Source organism: Cannabis sativa, chromosome 8 (genome assembly GCF_029168945.1).
Source record: "Cannabis sativa cultivar Pink pepper isolate KNU-18-1 chromosome 8, ASM2916894v1, whole genome shotgun sequence".
NCBI classification, from domain to species: domain Eukaryota; kingdom Viridiplantae; phylum Streptophyta; class Magnoliopsida; order Rosales; family Cannabaceae; genus Cannabis; species Cannabis sativa.
Window position 1 is genome coordinate 8,375,036 of NC_083608.1, and position 15,530 is coordinate 8,390,565.

Here is a 15,530-nt window from a genome sequence, read left to right on the forward strand (position 1 = left end):
ACATTAGCAGAAACGCATAATGTTTTCCACATTTCCATGTTACGTAAGTATGTACCTGATCCGACACATGTGCTTAAATACGAGAACTTGAACTTGCAGCAGGACATGAGTTATATGACACGCCCTGTGCGCGTGATAGAAAAAGGAACAAAAGTCTTACGAAATAAGACTATACCCTTAGTTAAAATTCTGTGGAGTGATAGTTCTGATAGAGAAGCGACATGGGAGTTGGAGAAGGACATTCAGAATCAGTACCCCGAATTATTCTCAAGTAAGTAAATTTCGAGGACGAAATTCCTTTAAGGAAGGTAGATTGTAATAACCAAAATATTGGGTTATTATTTTCCGTTATGTTAGATTAGCTATGTCGATGTGGAATTAGTTGATTGTTTAGAATATTTATGATAAATGAATTAATGTTAGTTTTCAAAGTTAAATAAATTGTGATACTTTTATAATCATGTGATAATTTTAGCATGACAAAATAGTCCATGACAAATATTTATGAAGTGAGTTGAAGAATTGGATATGTTGGAAAATTATTTACGTGGCCTATAGGAATAGAATTTAGTCTTATTATTATTATTATTTTCTTTAAGTGATATAGGTTGAATTACTTAATTAAATAATAATATCAATAGTAACGATAGCGGCCAAATCGAGTATTAAGGTATAGTTTTGTGATATGTAGCTATGTTGAGAAATTTGAGATTAGTTTGGACTTATAGCATTGATAGAATTTTAGTGGATTTTCTTTGAATGATATTAAGTATATGGAAGACACTTGCAAATGGCTTACGTGTAGCATTAAGAATAAAACATGGATGGATGGTATCTTTTGGTTAGTCATCAAGCCAATAAAGACTTGGTCAAATGGTAAGGTGGCACACTTAGAGCTTATGGAGTAAATAGCTAACAACATATATATAAATAATGCTTATTAATCATGTTTTGGCAATGCATGAAAATAAACTCTCCTTTATTCTAGTCTTGACCGAGTATGAAGGGACCCTTAAACAAATTATTGTTTTGAAATACCTTTCAACTTATTTAATTGATTTTAAAATGTAAGGTTAGTAGTCAGGTCGCTAAGGGACGTTAGTGTAGTTAGTTAAAGGGTTATAAATACCACTCAACTCATATACTTCACTCACTTAAGCTCTCTCGTATAATCAATATAATTCTCTTGTCCCTTGTGTTCTCCATAGATCAAACCATTACTATACACCACCATCTTTCTTCTCACACTTTAAAAGGCCAAGCTCTCCCATCATCACTCTAATTTCCTCGTACCCTTGTGCCTTGTATACATAGTCACATATTACTCTACATCCCACATCTTATTCCATATAAGCACTATATATAGGCCATCCATACACCATCATTATTTCCCATATCTTCCATAAACCATAATAGTGCCTACAAATTCTAAAATCATTATCATTTTGTTTCTAAGTTTCAAGATCATCTCAAACTACTCGTGAGCTTACACAAGGCTTGGGCTCGGGTAGCTAGATCTTCTTTAAGAGCTAAGGTATATTGTCTTGTCATTTAAATTCTTGATTTAAGGTTAAGTTTAAATATTTATGTCACCATAATATATTCTAAAATAAAAATACATGAAAACTAGGTTTTCATAAGAAGATTATTGGTTCTCAAATATCTCTCTCATTGCAATCAAGGTTAAGACTCCACATTCGAGGTAAGGAAATTAAGTAGAAAACATAAGTTTTCTGTATGTATAACATTCATAAGAAGAGTGGGAATAGTAAAAGGGAAGTTAACTAAGGTCTTCTGCCTGACTCTTTATTGTTTGTTATTTATTGTACTGTATAATATATATTTAAATAATGTGTTTATAAGATTCATGTTATTTATGTATGTTTACAGTATTAGAGCATGGCCATTGCTAAAGGTATATATTTAAATAATATGTTTATAAGATTCATGTTATTTAAGTATGTATGTAAATAGTGTGTTTATAAGATTCACATTATTTAGTTATGATTGTTATGTTATTTAAATAATGTATAGTAGTTTTGCATTATTTAAATTAGGCAGATTATAATTTATGTGACATGATTTGACCGAAAAGATAATGGTTAAATACTTGACTGTTGGGTCTATATGGTAGATAGGGGGCCATTTGGTAGTGGGTACGATTTTACTGAACCCAGCCCTCCGCCATTTAGTCCAATAGCTCGAGTTTATTTGCCAAAATTGGACTCGGGCATAATCATTATTATGTGATTTAGCTTAGAACCTAATTATTAGTGACTAGTGATATGATTAAGTTTATGTTTTGCTATCTGCCTAAATGTGTACATGTGCATTTTAATTAAGTTTTGTTTTTATTTATGTGACTACCTGACACACATTTCCTTACTGAGTTTAGTAACTCACCCTTATTAAATTACCATGTGCAGACCAAAGTAACTAAAAGTCTAGAATGCCGGTGGCGAGTGGAACTTTGGACGCTTGTGTGTGTGAGCTCGCTGAGGGCCATATAACTGCGGGCGGTCTAGGGCGCTCTATTTATTTATTTACGTTATTAAACTTATGTCGCAATTATTTTAGTTATTAATTATTATGTCTTTTATACGAAAACTGGCCAGTTGTGAACATTTTCAAGTATTAAATAAAAATGCGACATTATGATTTTCCGCGTTTAACGCTTGAAAATAAAATTAATATTTTCATAAAAGTACGGGCGTTACATTTTTGTTATAGAATACTATCACTTTTTGTTAAACATGGTTTTCACTTTTCACCTTTTATTTTTGGAATGAGTTTCGAAAATTTTGGAAAAAATCTGCAACTGAATGAGGTAAAGACTACTACGATATTTACTTTATAAAACTTTTGTTCAATATCTTACTATTATTAACACCATTTGATTTGGATGTAGAAAAAATATTTTTGGATTGAGGCGGCAATAAAAATAACTGATACTGTCCAGAGTTTTTATTACATGTCATGTGACGCATGTCATAAAAAAATAGATTTATACAATCGCAATGGAAAAATTATATGTGACAAGCCAACATGCGGACATGAAGGATTTCCAACACCACGGTATATTACAAAAAAACATATGATATTATTGAAATTAAGTTAAAATAAAAAAAGATACTAACAATCGTATTATGCATTTTACAGTGCTATAGCATATGTTGAACTTGATGACAATACAAAGAGCCTATCTGCTGTCATGTTCGCAGATATTGTGGAAAAAATATTTTCGTGTACTGCTGCCCAACTAATGAAATATACTGCAGATGTGTAGTTTTAAAAAAATAAAATAGTTTTACATGTCTTTCATAAGTTGATTTTTTTAATTAAATAAGCTATGCACACCATGTGTAATCATCTTAAATGAAAATACATCACTGTTTGCAGGAACACCGCCGCTTTGTCGACACTACCATATTCAATTTATCAACGAAAAAATGGACAATCTAAATATATGCGGACCCGACTAGAATGAAAAGTGCAAAATACAAAAATTACACTGTTGTCTCTATCGAAGCAAATGAAGATTGAAATACACCAATAACTATCATTAGTTTTCTTATCTACAATTTTTAGACAAATGCTATCTTCAATTATCAACAATTTAGAAATTGATTTTTTAATTTTCTTTTTATCTTACACCCATTTAAGTAATGTTTCTTTATGTATTGGAACATCAATTTTTAATTTATTTTTGGATTAACTTAAGAACATATTTAAATCATCAAGCTTTCTTAAATACTAATATATTGCATTCGGTATTCACTTTTAATTGACAACATTATAAACTATAATATTTAGATACACGTAATAATAATCTCACCTAATAACTAATAATATATATTTTTTTTAATTTTTAATTATATCACTTTCAAATAACATAGAAAAAAACTAGCATAAAATTTAGTATACGTGCCTCGCACGTAGCTTTTCGCTAGTATATATATACATATATAAATAAAATAAAAAACTTCTATTTGTTTCTCAAGTCTAATCTTTAAAATGCAATATATTTATTTTAATGAATAAATAAAGATAAATTATAGAGTAAATATTTTTATTTTAAAATTTGTAGATAAAATAGACTCGTTGTCGTTGGCTAAAAGCGAGGTCAACATTTTGGTGCTTTCATTGAGAGAAGGATCACAAATCGCTCTTTATTCAACATCCAATCATAAATACGATGGTGCAAACTCGTAGAGGCCTCACTGATCCAGTAAATTCATAGATGCTGGATCCTACATCGCAGAACCCAGGAAACACAAGGGTTCTGCCAGCTGTTAATCCTGGACAGCCGGCGAACGTGGGGAATGGTGTGACAGTTCCTATAGATGAAATCGCGCCTGGTGTGCAAGAGACTGGGAATAACAGTTTCGCACCCAACCAGGGCATTCATAACACAACTGTTTCGCCTGGAACCAACGCCCAGACGACCATCGGAGATGCCACTGAATTACAAAATCTTCGTGACGCTCTCGGACTCATGCAGGGTCATAACAATACCCTACATCATGATCAAGACGAACTACGTGCTGCAGTAAATCTCACATTCGACGAACAAAGGCGCATATTCGCCGAATGGAGGGATAGAGAGATGGAGCCATTAAGGGCTCACCATGCAGAGATCGAAGATCGTAACCGGAAAGCTACCATGCTGATACGAAAAGCCTACACCAAACTGTAGGTCGGGAACCGCCGAATGTCATTCCCGTGGGTGAGACAGACGAAGATCCAACGATGAATACTTCCCAGACTGTAAATGGTCAGCCGCCCAATCCCCGGTCACGAGTTCCACTCGTGGGCCTAGCGGTAGGCGAGCAGACCTTGTCTGGTAATTCATCAGGAGAAGTCATACCTGATGGTTCCAACCAGATCAAGGGTGCCATTCCACCTGTCAACCAAGTGAATCAACCGCTAAGGCAGCCAGGCACTTCTGTTTTCGAAAGGTTAAGGACAACCCATAACCTAAGGAATAATTTAAACAGAAGGAGGGGAGCAGACGATCAGAATGTTACGACAATCTCGCAGCCCGAAACTCGTACTCAAACCCCCGCTCAGAAAGATGCTGACGTAATTCAAACTGACCAGAATGCCGAGCAGGTCAGCCCAGCCGTACAGCCTCAGCTAGACGAACTGAAAAATATGTTTCACGACATGGCTGGACAAAGAAACAATGATCTTGAGCTGGACCGAGCACGCGGAACTCCTTTCCCACCTGAGATCAATCTCCTGCCACTGCCCCACAAGCTCAAAATGCCGACGTGGAAGATGTACACTGAGAGAGAAGATCCCCTTTCCCATCTCAAGTACTTTGAAATGCAAATGGATTTGCAAGGGGTACGAGGAGATGTATGTTGCAGAATCTTCCCTGCCACTCTATCGGAAGCCGCTCAGCAATGGTATTTCAAGTTGGCTCCTGGAAAGTTTAGTTCATGGAAAACCTTCTCTTCGGAATTCCATGCACAATTATCCTCCTTGCGCCAACTCCCATTGCATTTGGGAGACTTGGTCGAAGTTAAGCAACGACCAGGCGAGCCTCTCTGGGCATACATTAGCAGATTCATGATGGAGGCGACCAAAGTTTCACGGGAAACTGAGGATGGAAAGTTATCCGCAATACTGGGGGGCATTGAAGTCCTCGGTGAACTCTGGAAGGATATAAGGAAGAACATGCCAATAGACTCAATGAGTGATTTCCTTGACCAAGCCGAAGGCTTCATCAAGCTCGAAGAAGCTATTCAACGAGCGGAAGGTGAGCAAAAGCCTGGCAAGTCAAAGGCTCCTTCTACTGGAACATTCGCCCAACTTCCCCACTACCCAAACAATTCAAGCTCAAGTGGTAAGCGTTCCAACAACAACCACAAGCAAGGGAATGGGAAGAAAGGAAAGTTTACTGGAAAATCCGAACAAGCTCCTCGGGAGAATTATGCCAAATACACTGCATTCACTATTCTGACTGAAGATATAGAAAGTGTATACATGGCAACTCAGTCGCTGGCCCCGTATAAGAAGCCTGGGCCAATGAAGAAAGATGCCAACAAAAGGGACATGACAAAGTTTTGTCGGTTCCACGGAGACTACGGCCACGACACTAATGAATACTACAACTTGAAGTGGGAAATTGAATTCCTAATAAGGAAAAACAATCCACACCTGCAAAAATATGTTAAGACCGACCAAGGTTAGAGGAACGACAACAACCAACCCCCACTAGTAGATGGACATCTGCAAGTCATTGTTGGAGACCCTCACATTGCTGGAGATTCGGGCAAAGCTCGGGAGAGGTATGCCTGAACAGTGCAGCACGAGCAAGAAGAAGTCATCCTAGCCATGGAATAAAGGAAGCCCAAAGTTCCACGAGCAGGAGAGCGGACCATAACCTTCAACAATGAATACGCTGTCAAAATTAGATTTCAGCACAACGACCCGCTGGTCGTGGAAGTCCAGATAGCCAATAAAATGGTGACCAGAACCATGATCGATAATGGAGCCTCTTCCAACATCTTGTTCAAAACTGCTTACGAAAAGATGGGACTCCAACTCAAGTACACGACGGATTCTGTGGAAATCATGCCGTCGGACAAAGCTTATCTAAGAAAAGTCTAAGGCAAGGTTACTTCTTGCCGACAATGATTGAAGATTCAAATGCCTATGTTAAGAAGTGTAACAAATGCCAGAGATTTTCAAAGATACCAAGAGCTGCACCCAACTAGTTAACACAGATGCAAAGTTCGTGGCCCTTTGCCATTTGGGGGATTGACCTGATCGGGCAATTACCTAAAGGTAAAGGTGGAGTGCAGTATGCATTGGTAGCGGTTGATTACTTTACTAAGTGGACTGAAGCCGAGCCACTTGCAACCATTACATCAAAGAAAGTTCAAGACTTTATTGTGAAGAACATAATATGCCAGTTCAGACTACTGTACAAAATAGTCTCAGATTATGGCAAGCAGTTTGACAGTCAATCCTTTACTGATTTCTGTGTGAACCATGGTATCATCAAAAGTTTCTCCGCAGTGGTGCATCCTCAGGCAAACGGTCAAGTTGAAGCAGTCAACAAAACCTTGAAGGATACACTGAAGAAAAAACTTGAAGATTGCAAAGGAAACTGGCCAGATGAGCTTCCTGAAGTTCTATGGTCATACTGTACAACTGAAAAAATGGCAACTGGACAGACACCATTCGCAATGGCGTACGGTTATGAAGCTATGCTGCCTGTCGAACTTGAGCCACCTTCCCACAGAAGATTGACGTACGATCAAGGTACCAATCACATACTCCTAGCAGAATCACTTGATGAAATCGAAGAAAGACGAGCAAGTGCAAACTTGAAGTTGATGGCCCATCAATAAAAAGTAGCTCGGTATTTCAACAAACAAGTGAAGGCTCGGAAATTCTTCGTGGGAGATATGGTCCTGAGAAGGCTATTCCTAAACACCAAAGACAGTACGACGGGTGTACTTGGACCTAACTGGGAAGGACCATATCAAGTGGTCGAAGTTCTCGACTCCGGAGCATACAAGTTAGGTAAGTATGACGAAAAAATGCAACTCATTCTAGTACCACGGTATTGGAATGGAGAACATTTAAGAAAATACTACCAATAAAGTACCAAGTCGGATGACCACTTTAAGTACTAAATGAACATTTGCTTTTAAGTGAATGGCCTTTTAGGCGGACTACGCTCAAAGGTTTCGATAAAAGAAACAAAGTACTCAGGTCGGGTGACCACTTTTAAGTACAGTTTCTTATGTCTGTAATTTGTTTTATCTCATGTTAAGCTAAAAGATCAGATTAGATCAAATAGCTCTGATGTAAGTTACTACGGTAACAAATACACTTTTCGATCAATAAACGAATAAAGATAGTTATTTTGAAATTCAGATTGAGTCGAAATTATCAGCATGTTTCTAATTTACCATACAATGCGTACAAAAGGTTTGGTCAAACCCAAAACACCGAACAGATAAACAATATATTTGTAAAAGACAAGTGACCAAGAGTCATACATCTGCTCGGTCACTTGGGGGCACCTATACCTGTATAAAGCATTTGGTAAAAATAAAACAATCACAATTGCACGACAATTATAAACAGAGAATGAAATTCATTAAGGATAACAAAAGCACGTAATACCGGGATTAAAAGCTGCCCAGTCAGCTTGTTGTCCAAAAAATGAAAAATAATTCCAAGTTTAAAGACCGCTTGGCCGGTCATTATGTCTTAGAAAAGGCCCTGAGGCCGAATAAGATATATAAAATAAAGAGATAAAAAGAGAAGTGTTTAAGCAGCTAGAGTCTCAGGCTCTTGGTTCGGTTGTTCTGGGCCAATCAGAGCAGGAGGATGTGTTGCTTGAACAGGAGGTACATCAGTAGTCTAACTGGAGGTTGAAGCAGTCGCCTCAGTTTTGCCATAGGCCACTTCGGACGCGCAGAACTCAAGGTACATGTCCTTAGCATCACCCAAGTAGTCAAAATTGGCCTGAGGATTAGCCTTCCAAAAATCAAAGAAGAGCTCAAGACCGGCTGTCTCCAAGGCATTGACCTTCTCCTTCAACCTGGCCACCTCGGCCGAAAGCTCCTCCTCCTTGGCTTCCTTCTCCTCCTTCATCCGATGAAGAACTGCCCGAAGGGAAGTCCTCTCATCCTGAAGACTGTTTACCTCAACAGATAAGGTCTTGATGGTCTCCTCAAAACGGTCAACAACCTCGAGATCCTTAGTCAGCTTAGTGATCTTCTTCTGAGCAGCAAACAACTTCTTGTTGGCTTCACCCAACTCCAACCGAACAGCTCCGACTTCTGCCCTGGCTTCTTCAGCATCCTTCCTGGCCAAGTCTGCCTCCGCCCTCATGGTGTCGGACGGAGCCGTGTTCCTGGAAGCAGCAGACTTAGCCCGGGGGTAAGCGTAGGCCAACTTCAGACCGGCCTGCGCAAGGAAAAAACTTTAGCATTTGAGCTAAGTATGGAAGATTAAAGGGAAGTATCAAGAAAGACTTACCCTGGTGAACTCCTTCAAGACTCCGCCCACAAGCAATTCCAAAGAAGAGTCATTGTCAGCACCAGCCAGTTGTTCACTGACCTCAGGAGCCAGCCGGTTCATATAATGGGCCAGCATCTCCTTGCCTTTCTTAGCCTCTGAAAGCACCGACAAAGGTGGAGTAGGTGCCCGCACCCGTTCAGGATCAATCCTGACCAGTTCAGACCCAACCTTCGGTGGTCCAGACTCCTTGGACTTAGCAGCTTTGGGGGTAGAGGGGTTTGCAGCAGTCAGCTCCTCGAAAAGATCAATGACCTCCCCAGTAGGCCTCTTTTCCTTAGAAGAGGACCCCTCACCGCCCTTAGACTTCTTGGCCGGAGGAGAGGCACTAGAGCTTCCGCCTATGCTCTTCCTCAGAGCGTCAAGCATCTGCCGAGACATGTCTGTACAGAATGAAAAACAACATGGTTAGAAAACAGACATCAGGAACATAAGGCATGAAAATCAAGAAGCACAAAAATAAGACAAAGTAATATGAAAGGTGACTGCCCAAACAAGACTCAGACGTCCATCATCACCTGACATCAATCTTATTTCAGACATAGCAGCTTTCCTTTTTTCAAACACGGGAGGGGATGGCTGAACAGGTGAAATAGGCTCCCTTATGCGAATTGCATGTTTAACAGGCCTGGGCGGTGCCAGGAGTTTCTTCTTCCTTTTCAATGGAGTCACCTGCTCTTCATCAGTCTCATCTTCAGGATTCAAGGGCTCTTGAGCATACTGCTTGGCCCTTGCACCTCCCTTCAACTTAGCTTCGCGCTTAAGTTGAATGAGTTCATTCTCCTGATGAGCTTGTTCTGTCCGGCCAGCACCAAATTTCCTCTTCTTCCCCGTCACGGACTTAGGAGTAAAGTCCTTTGGATAGAGCCCGTACCTCACAAAGTTATCTTCGAAGGTCAACTGGATAATATTCCGGTCTTCCCCCAAAAGCCAGGCAAGTTTCTGAGCTCTATCCCTAAGAGCAAGAGTGAGGGGAGGGCGGTGATAGGTCAGAATTTGTGGGAACCGAGTGCTAGTGATGCCCGTGCCATCCACCATGAAGTACTCATCAGCAAAACGCCCAATCTTACTGATGGCTGAATCGTCCGTGCTCGTCAACATCTTGAAGCCTGGTTGAGAGAAGTAGAAGTACCCCGACCTGCCTTGCTTAGGGGTGGACTTCAAGTCAAAGAACCAAGAAACCTCGTGGGGAGAGGGCATACCCCATTTCTGGGAGGCATAGAGGACGAAGAAGGCAGACAGATACTTGATGCCCTTAGGAGTGAACAGGGCCGGGCAGAGGCCGAAGAAGTCAGCCACATTCTTGAAGTATTGATGCAAAGGCATCAATGCCCCTTGCTGACCATGGGCACCCGATCAGACGCACATCCCCTTTTCAGGGTTTGTGGCACGATTGTTGTGGGCGGGAATGTAGCAATCCAAGTCGCCCAGGTATTTGTCCTGGTCGAGAGTCCAAAGGTGCGCCTCAGTAACCTTGGATGGAGGGCTTACCCACCTGGCGCCCAAGGCACCTTGCCTCCTATGAGGAACCGCAGCAGCAAGTTCCTCACTGACGTAATCCACACCCTCAACCAGGACGTCTCCGTCAGCATCGACTGGCTCCCCAGCCTCGTTGTACTCCCCGTAGTTTGGGGGTTCAACCTCTGCCTCTTCCTCCTCCTCAGAGGAACTGCAAGGACGTACATCATCCTGCCCCTCAATCTCTTGGACCTCAGCCTCCCCTTCATGATCCTCCTCCATCTAGACGGCTGGATCCTATTCGGCGATGGGAAAAGTGGCGTGCCGAGCCACTTGAGGGTTAAATGCGTCAGCCAGACGCGTGGTTTTATTTGTACGAGCCATCATTCTATGACTGGGACAAGATTTGAAGAATGTCCTTCACTAGAGGAAGGTGGGCTAGAACAAAGACGAGGATGATCCTCGTGTAGAAGTTGAAGCAGGTCCTAGTCGATCTGATGTCCGTTTTCCCAAGACTCACCTGAGTTCATCTACAAAAGACAACACACAAGATGAGTGTTTGGTCAGAATATCAAACGATAAACAAGCAAATATGCCGACCAGGAGTACTCAACATATTAAAGAACGATTATGTTTGAAGAAAAGTAAGAACTCAAGATGTCAAAAAATTTCTCGAGTTAGGGCAAAAAAGTTCATGAAGCTTAGAATAAGCAAGATGAAAGATAGACGTTACGCAGTTCAGAAACAAGCATTATGACTGTAAAATCACACAAAGACATGGTAAAGAAGAATCGCAGAGGTTTCTGGACCTAGGGTTTCCTAAACATTTTCTACTGGAAAGTAGAAAGTGCATTTGACATATAAACATGCAAAGATAAGCATAAAGGAAACCAGAAACTTACTCGAGAGTCAGATGTCTGGGTTCGAGCAGCGTCAATCCAACAAGCAGTTTGTATGAAGGCACTTCGGCAACTTTGAAGCCAAGAATCTCTCTTTTCGCTCTGAAGCTTACTTAGCAAAGAAGGGTGATGAAAATGATTTTATGTGCAAATGCTGTTTGATATTTATAGGCAAGTCACAAAAAGAGGTAATCATTTCAAAGGAACCTCAGACGCCTCAGTTTCCCTCCTTAAAACTGAATATGGGAAATAAAAAATAATCAAGTGCAGCCATCAGCTGTGGAGAGAGAAAATCAGATTTTGAAATATTAATTGTTAGAGCATTTATTAGATGAAAACCGAAGGGACGCCCAGTCAGCCTCACATCAAGTCTCGGACGGTTGCACTCGACACGTGTCCCCATCCAAAGGCAGAAGCAGCTCGGATAAAGTCTACACGCAACTTTGGAAGTCCCGTACAGACTTAGGGGGCAAATGTTATCCTAATTTTTGCACTCTGGCGTGGCATCACATGAATGGTTACACGTGGAGTCCACTTGGAACATCTACTCGCGAAGCATAGTATGAGCAGGATGAATCCCTGGCATGCCCAGAGAAAACTATTCAGCGATCCGCGCAGAGCGACCAACACTTAGCGAATTCAGCTTTCGCATCGTGAGTCATCAGCACAATCCCTATAACTCAGGGATCAATTTACGTGGATATGGCATATACACGATCCCAGTATCAGTGTATTCAGCCTCAATCCCACGATCCTTGCATTCAGCATTGATCCCACGATCTTTCTATTTATAGGCATTGTAACGATAGGGGAAACTCTTCCTCCCCAAGCTTACTAGCCCTATAAATAGTGATGCACATTCATTAGGCAAGAGATCGGTCGAAAAGTAGTTGATCTAAGACTATATCCTAAATATATTATCTAAGAATTATATATTCAGAGATACTCTTGTAAGAGCTATAAGAAAAGGAATCTTTCTCCTTGATCTTAAGTCAATACAAGTAACGAGGATTAGGCTATTACCGAACTACTCGGGGTTGAACCTCTATAAAATTCCTGTGTCTTTATATTGCTTTATTATATATTTGTTACTATAAATCATTTATCGCTTATAAAATAGACTCGTTGGCGTTGGCTAAAAGTGAGGTCAACAATATCTTTACACTATTTATTATTTATAAGAATATTAGGCAAAACCATCTATACTTTATATTTTTTATAATTAACAACCTAAATCGATTTTTTGGTAACAAAACTACCCAAATTCTCTTCTTATTAGCTATTTACCCCTTCCACCCAAAAGTCTCAGTTAACTACCACGATAAACTACCTACGTGTACACTTGTGTACACATGACACATATTTAGTGGTCCACATAATATTAATATAAATAAAAATTAAATTTTTTTCTTTTTTTTTATTTCTCTTTCTTCTCGAATCTGAAAAAAAATTACTTTTCTTTTTCTTTTTCTTCTTCTTCTTCTTCGAACCCTTATCTCTCTCTTTCTCTCTATCTCGTAGCTCTCCCTCTCTTTCTCTGTTAGCCATCAATGAACCCATCTTGCAGCTCTGTTGAAAATATTTTACCAGGATCTAGATTTACTACCATGTATGTTTCATTAATATCCTAAATTTGAATATATCTAAAACAGTAAAATTAAACACATAAGAGCTTACAAAACCTTACATTGATTGCAGCGGAATATAATGACTCATTTCACTCAGATATCTAATCCTTGTTCCTTTCTATCGCAGAGTATTATCAAGATCTGAGCTTGAATCTCTTTCTCTCCTTCGGGTTGGTTACCACCGTCTTACTCACTATGATTGAGTACTTGACTTGCTATGTGTGGGCATGGCACTCTATCACTAAGGGTTCGAATATGATGAAGAACAATGAAGTAGGCAAAATCACTATAGAAGGAACTCTCTCATCTACTAGTTGTCAGAGAATGAAAACTAAGTTTAAGTTTGGTTGAATGAATAGTTAGATGAGATGAGAGCATCATGTTCCTTTTACAGTGTTATCCCAATTTTTGCACTCTGACGTGGCGTCACACGATGGTCACACGTGGAATCAACTTTATGTACTTGCTCGCAAGAGATATGCCAAACAGAGCACCACATATATTCGCTCAGACGAAGCCTTCTTAACCGGGCAGTGAGCAATCCGAACAACACGCCAACACTTAGCAATTTGAGCTTTCTCATCGTGAGTCATAGAAGAAATCCCTATAATTTTGGGATTAGATCACAGAGATATGGCAAGCTGTCCGAATCCCTTGATTAGTGTATTCTGTATTTAATATGCAATCTTTCCAATTATATCAATTGTAATCCGAAGGAAAATTCTTCCCTCAAAGCTTATAGCCCTATAAATAGTGATTCATTCTCACTAGGCAAAGGGTCAAAAAACTTGTCTAAGAATCCATATTCAGAGATATTATTGTAAGAGCTCTAAGAAAGGGGATCATTATATTCCTTGTTCTTAAGTCAATACAAACCAAGAGGATTACGCTATTACCGATCTGCTCGGGGCTTAACCTCTATAAAATTCTTTTATCTTTATTTACTTCATTATATTACATATACATCATACTACTTGTCGCTTACAATCTAGACTCACTGTCGTTGGCCAAAAGCGAGGTCAACATTTCGGTGCTTTCATTGAGAGCAGGACTCAAGGATCGCTCTTTATCACAAATCTAATCAAAAACACAATGGTGATACAGATTTGTAGAGGAGTGGTTGATCCGAAAAATCCACAGGCGGTGGATCCTGCACTGCAGAATCCAAGGAACACAAGGGTTCCACCAACCATAAATCCCGAACAACCATCAACTGTAGGTCACGTGTGACGACTCCTATGAGTGGAATCGTGCCTGGTGTGCAAGAGAGTTGGAACAACAGTTCAGCAGCTAATCAGGGCATTCCCAACACTTCTGTTCCGCCCGTAACAAATGTTCGAACAACCATTGGAGATGACACCAAAATACAGAACCTCCGTGCTGCTCTTGGAGTCATGCAAGGTCATACCAACACCCTGCATCACGATCAGGAGGAACTTCGTGCTGCGATAAATCTCGCATTTGAAGAGCAATGGCGCATGTTCGTTGAATGGAAGGACAAATAGATGGAAACATTGAGGGCTCAGCAAGCAGCCATTGACGACTGAACCAGACAAGCCACCGTGCTGATATGAAAAGCCTATTAGGCTACCAGTCAATAGCCTGCAACCGTCATTCCCCTGGGCGAGACAGACGAAGATCCCGTGGTGAACACCTTTTAAACTTTAAATGGCCAGCCATCCAATCCCCGTCACAGGTCCCACTTGTGGGCCAAGTGGTAGGCGGGCAGACCTTGTCTAGCAATTCATTAGGAGAAGTCATACCTAATAATTCCACTCAAGTTAATAGTGCCGGCCAGCTAGTTGGCCAAACCAATCAGTCACAGAGACAACCGGGTGTTTCTATATTTAATCGATTGGAAAGAGTTCATGATCTCAGAGATGATCTGAACAGAAGGAGAGGGTTGGACGAGCAGCATGATGCGCCAGTCATTTAGCCCAGGGCTCGTGCTCAAAATCCCGCTCAAAGAGATGCTGACATGACTCTGGTCGCCCAAGAGGCTAAACAAGTTAATCTAGCCGTGCAGGCACAGCTGGATGAGCTAAAAAATATGTTCCAAGGCCTGGCCGGTCAGAAGAACAAAGACCTCGAGTTGGATCGAGCACGTGGATCCCCTTTCTGCCCAGAGATTAATGTCTTAGAATTGCCCCACAAGTTTAAGATGCCAATCTGGAAGATGTACACTGGGAAGGAAGATCCCTTATCCCATCTCAAGTATTTCGAAATGCAAATGGACCTTCAAAGAGCACGAAGAGATGTATGTTGCAGAGTTTTTCTTGCCACCCTCTGAGAGGCCACCTAGCAATGGTATTTCAAGTTGGCGCCCGGGAGGTTCAACTCATGAAAGGCTTTCTCTTCGAAATTCCATGCACAATTCTCCTCTTTTCGCCAACTTCCGTTGCACTTAGAAGATCTGGTCGAAGTGAAGCAAAGACCAGGAGAACCTCTCCGAGCTTACATCAGCAGATTCATGACGGAGGCAACTAAGGTTGCACGG

At 40.6% G+C, this 15,530-nt stretch overlaps 1 long non-coding RNA gene across 1 annotated transcript; it reads left to right on the forward strand.

Annotated features, from left to right (window-relative positions):
- The first annotated feature begins 569 nt into the window (after window positions 1–569).
- On the forward strand, window positions 570–2,672 carry LOC115705139 (uncharacterized). Its single transcript, XR_009683998.1, has 3 exons — window positions 570–1,534; window positions 1,631–1,702; window positions 2,427–2,672. It is a non-coding gene; the product is annotated as an uncharacterized LOC115705139 (long non-coding RNA).
- Window positions 2,673–15,530: the final 12,858 nt, after the last annotated feature.